Here is a 5,771-nt window from a genome sequence, read left to right on the forward strand (position 1 = left end):
CCTTATGACAAAGGTTTGGCTTACTAAAACTGCCTTGGATCTAGGCAGAACGTGTTTGGTTACACAGAGATACAGAGTGAAAATGTGTGCAGGCGTTTTCTATTATGGCACCAGTCAAACGCCTCAAATCGATCAGCGATCAGTGATTGTTCTGATACATTTCTAAAATGTGAAACCTAAAGGAAAAAACAATCTTTTTATTGAAACAATATCAAACAGTTTAAATACTTGTAATGTAATGTAGCACTATTACAAATGCAAATTCATTTCTTTGTGTCATCATTTTGTCTATTTTCTGCACAGCAGTGGATAATAAACTGTCAAATTGTATTCCATGTATCTTACTATGATATATATATTTATCCTTTGAAATTGGAGCTAGGGATGCTTTAAGCAAAGAATAACCACACAGAATCTACAAAGACTTGTTTGACTGATGTTTGATCATTAAGCACCTTCCTGTCCTATTCACTTCACTGAATTGAATCACCACAAACACTTATGAGAGTAATTCTTCTTACTGAGCAAGTTTGAAAGAATCAACTTCCATGAAAACGGAGTTGAAGTTTCCATTGTATCTTTCTTGTGATGAAGGAAGGCCAGCAGGTCACTTTTAGCTCTGGGCAGTTGGTTAAAGGGATGAAGTTACAGCCCGCAGTGGGGAGAGAGATGCGATACATCAATTATAACGTACACAAACGCAGAGGTGAAGTGTGGTTTTTAACAAAGTGGCTGTTTTGCTTAGGTCCTTATTGGTTTAACTCTCTCTCTTGCTAACCAGAGGCTGCTGGTTCATCCCTGCGGCAGTCAATATTACTGTAAGCAACCGCCACAAGTCAGTAAGATGCTTTCAGTGTTTTCATGGTGCGATAAAGTGTACATGCAAGGTCTTCAAACTTGTTTTGGGTAATGCACTGAAAAGCACGGCTTTGTTGCAGGTATGTGAGCAGCATAAAGAGGGAAACTGCGAGAGTGTTAAATTACACAGCACTCTACTTCAGAGGATAATAGTGTTTTTCAAATGGGAATGAATTAAACAGTTATTGTTAACAAGGTTCTAAGTTTGAGTTTTTACAAGAAAGTGAATAGGCTGAATAAAATACAATGGGTACATTTGAGAAGACGTTTGGTTTTCTGGTTGATTTGTTAACGGTGAATTACCAAAATGAAATCCACAATATTAAAAAAATGAATTATTGTTTTAAAAATGTAGAGTTCCAGAACAAAAAGGTTTTAACACTAATGCACTCGACCGCATTAGAGCATTTGGCAACAATGCACTGTTCTCTCGTTAGCGTTAATTGCAGCTGTGACAGCGGTTAAAGGCAAGGTCCTCCTCTGACTCCCAATCATTTATCTCTCCATTACAGAGAGCACTCTGGGTTTTTATTGGTGTAATAAAGTCGATCTTCACTACCACAAAAAGCCTCCTGACCCCTTGGCGCTCCAGAGGCCCCTGACTCCTCCCGAATGGATTCATCATCTTCATATTCATTCTCTGTCACACACACACACAGGCGGCACACACACACACATGGGCAGAGATGTTTCTCATTTAACTTACTGTTTAATTAGAACAATAAGAGAGGATCTTTTTAATGAACCACCACACAGGTGTCTTGAGTGTGGGTGTGTTTTTGTCGGTGTGAACAAATTTGAATAACCCTTTGATTCTTGTTTCTTATAATAATGCTGTACAAAAATATTAACTTTATCCCACTGATGTCTTATCAAAGAAAAATGGAAGTTAGAGGTTGCCCAACAGTAAATCTAAACCATGTATGCCCTCTGGTGGTTGAAGAAGATTCAAAGGGACTTCTGGTTCGGCATCCATCTGTGTAAAGAGTACAACACAACCATGTTTCATAATATGAAATATATGTAGTTTCTCCACATGATGAGGTTCAGAAAGAATCGTACCAACAACTCAGTGTTCTTAGATAGAAACGACACTGCCTTATGAATTAGTTGACAAATTTCCAGGGAGGCATGAAGCCCCCAGAAAGTGAATATGATCTAGACTAAAGCTTGGATAAAAAGGAAACCACAGAATGTGGTATAAATTATTAGCATTATTAACGCATAATTATGATTCAATTAAAAATATGGACATTAACCAAGGAGGGAGGGAACACGATTATTCAATATAAAATTCTCCACTACCATGTAATCATTTGCACCCTGAAAATGTCTGAGACTGAATGACAGGAGGATGAATTCATACTGCAGAGAGAGATGTTAAGTAATTCATATGTTGAGTTGGCATTTACTGTGACAAGTGCATTAAAATCAATAAAGGCAGTCAAACTAAAAGAACATATAAGGTATGCAAGCCTATAATTCAGGCCAGAAGTCAGCAGCCATTAGTCGTGTCTGAAATTTCAAAAAAGTTGCTTGTTAAACTATCTGCAAACAGTTTGTGTTTATCAGCATGCATTCACATTTTGACTATTATTATTGCTTTGACACAGTTAATGGGGTTTGACCTAAACGAGCTGCCTGGATTACATCAGGTCAGTTGTGTGTCTGGACTATACCGGTTGTTTAAAGGTCAGTGGGTCTTTGAGGTGGTGGGTGTTGTCGGTGGGCCTGGTGTGCTCCTGTCTTTGAATGAGAGGTCAGCTCTTCTCAAAAGCAGATTATAGTTATGTCATCATGCCCACCACCACTACAACAACAACACATGCTTCGATATATTGTTGTGTCTTAATCAGAATTAAATTCTATTGAACACTTTAGCCTTAAATATTTAGTTAGTGTATTAGGAATATTTTAAATATTTTACCTTATGCATTAAATATTATTTATATTATTATTATTTTTAAATTGTGTTCTAAATTTAAACACTCTGTATGTTAAATTGAAATTCAGAGCATCATGTTATACTCAATAATTTACAGGACAATAGTAAAGCACATTTTAGTGATGATATAAATCACTGCTTCCCAACCTGTGGATCCCGACCCTTATGGAGGTTGCCAAAGATTCACACAGGGTCTGAAGTTTTGATTAAAATTTCAGATATAAACTTTAAAAAATCTCACAGGATAAGGCCAAACTAAAGACCAGCTATAGTCACAGAGCCTTCACTCTCTGTATTAGAAAAATATGCACTTAAAAACAACCAAAGAGCTGACAGAACAACAGTTAGGCATCAGGGAGAAGAAAACACTACAAGTCTATTAAGCTTGTATCATTGTTAAATTTCAAATAAATACACATTACAGACAAGAAATTGTTTAAAACTTTTAAAGTAAATATCAGGAAAACTCATCTCTGATGCAAGATTCACCGGAAATAATCTGCTCAAAATTCATTCAATTCACAAACGTCCTGCAGTCACCGTCTGGGTAAATTGTACAGTTTCAGGTGTTCTGTACTGTTACACTCATGAACACTGAATATAATATGTAACATTGATAAAATATGTCACTTTACCATGTTATTAGTTTACTCAATGATAAAAAAAAATGGGTTTCTTTAAGGGAAAAGGATTGGAACGACTGATCTGAACAAATGAAAAGCTGACATCACATCCTTGTAGCACAACTAAATGCACACCGACGCACCTGTTTCTGATTTCCATCCATGCAGTCTCCAACAGACAGTTGTGTATGTTTTTGATGTGTGTGTGTGTATGTACGTGTACAGCCTGTTTTGTGACGCAGGTGGGGGCAGCGGAGCAGTGATGCAGAGCCAAACACTCACCTTTAAAATCTGTCACTGGCACATCAGTCACAGTCACACAGATCTTTCTTCGGAGGTGGAAACATCAAGACCTCAACAGGTGAGAAGAAAATATTTGCTATATCACCATTTGAGTTTAATTTCAGTGTGCTCTGTTTGATTAATTGTTTGATTCATCTAAATCTTTTTTTTTTATTTTTGTTACCAAAGAGATTTATGCAGAGACTTTACACATCGTAATAAATCATCAGAAGATAACTATGTGGGTGCTTGGGAAGATCAGAGAGAGCATGGAGAGCATTCCTCTAGAGCTGAGTCGTTACATGGGAAAGAGTGAGGAGGATATCTTTTTCTCTTCTAAAGCCAGTCTCTCTCACAATCTGCACATCAACATCCTCACCCCAGATAAGATCCCAGAGTTCTGCCTACCCCCACGGCTTTGCAAGAAAAGCCCGCTGCTGGAAGCTGAGACAATGGTACCTAACCTGTGCGGTCAGAAGAGGAGCCCTCCTTCATACACTACACATGTAAAAGTGAAGGATGAGAAGGTGGAGGCTGGCGATGCATCAGTGGATTCGAAGGCTATAAAGAAACCTTTGCCATTCTCTGCAGAGGGGTACGGTCTTGTAGGTATATATGAGAGCCCCAACACTAGACGGAAAGAGTCTTTGTTCCACTCAAAGAGCTCCGTTTACATGATTGAGAGACGTATTCCTGCAGCACGCAGGCTAGCAAAGCAGACAACCCTGCCAAAGAAACCTGGGTTTCTCCCTCTGTTTATATGCAAGAGTCTGTCAGATACAGGAAGTACAGAAAGTACAGAAAGTGAAACACCTTCTTCTAGTGACTGCTCTCCCCTCAGTTCCCCTTGTAGTGCTAAATTCTCCTCCTCCATCCCATCAGGCCGTGGACGCCTTAAAGGAGCAACATCCTGTCCCTCATTAACTGACAGCCAAGAGGACAGAGGGAGGTGGAAGAGTTCGGGTTTAACAACCTCTTCCAGTTCCCCCCCAAGCTTAAAGGGAAGCTCACTCACCCTAGCCCCACCTGTCCTCTTCCCACTTGATGTACTGCAGCGCCAGGATAGACATCAACAAGAGCAAGTCCTCCCTTTGCAGGGCCGTGGTAAAGTGCGCCTCTTCGCTGAGCACACCACATTTTCCACCAACACACTCTCATCTTTTTCCACAGTCAAAGTCCATGTGGTGTCTGTGGAAGGCCTGTGGGACGATACTGACCGACGAACCCTGAATTGTGCAGTTATTCTGTGTCTGACTCCGGGGAAGCTGCAGCAACAGCAGAGTGCCACCATCAGGAACTGCCGCAGCCCTGTGTTTAATGAAGATTTCTTCTTTACAGAGCTCACTACAGAGGATCTGCAGGAACTGCAGCTCAGGTTAAGACTGATAAATAAACCTGCAACTGGAACATTGAGGAGAGGGACAGTGATAGGAGCAATCACTAAACCGCTGTCTCAGTTACTACCTATTAAAAATGGGGTACAAGAATAATTAATTTGTGTTATCTGGTTGGAAGACAGCACGATACGAAAGGCAACAGCATGGTGTGTTAGGATAACTATTACAATTTGTACAAAAAAAAAAAAGGGTTGAAGAGGAGATACACAGTTTATGTAGGTTATCTGTGCATTTAGCACCTGCTATGTAAAATGTTGTATTTGCATTTTTAAGTATTCCCTTCTAATCTCTTTAAAGTACTTCCGTGACAAAATAGCTTTGTCAAACACCAACCAAACTGCAGTGTGACTTGTTATGTTTATGTTAGGTTTCCTTGCTCCCAGACATAACTATACAGATGATAACAGTTCTGGATCTGCAAGTTAGATCCTAACTAGATAGAAGATCATGTGAGGTTTTATTCTCTTTGTCTGAAAATGTTTTTTTTGGGATGTATACCAAATAACATAACATGAAAAGCCAGCTTACTACCTGACATACTGTAGTATGTTCTAGCCTAAAAAAATTGATATTAAAAATGAAAGTGTGTTTTTTCAGTACCTTGTATTAAATTGCCATAGTTTAAAATTCTGCTTGTTTCTTGCAAATATCATTTAAAATTCAACA

The 5,771-nt window shown here is 39.0% G+C and overlaps 1 long non-coding RNA gene across 1 annotated transcript; it reads right to left on the reverse strand.

The window, feature by feature from the left end:
* Nucleotides 1–1,529: 1,529 nt before the first annotated feature.
* LOC113745672 (uncharacterized) lies at nt 1,530–4,828 on the reverse strand. Its single transcript, XR_003462309.1, has 3 exons — nt 4,724–4,828; nt 3,709–3,779; nt 1,530–1,834 (listed from the first exon to the last, which is right to left on the reverse strand). It is a non-coding gene; the product is annotated as an uncharacterized LOC113745672 (long non-coding RNA).
* Between the last annotated feature and the right edge of the window lie 943 nt (nt 4,829–5,771).

Source organism: Larimichthys crocea, chromosome III, assembly GCF_000972845.2.
Source record: "Larimichthys crocea isolate SSNF chromosome III, L_crocea_2.0, whole genome shotgun sequence".
Classification (NCBI taxonomy): domain Eukaryota; kingdom Metazoa; phylum Chordata; class Actinopteri; family Sciaenidae; genus Larimichthys; species Larimichthys crocea.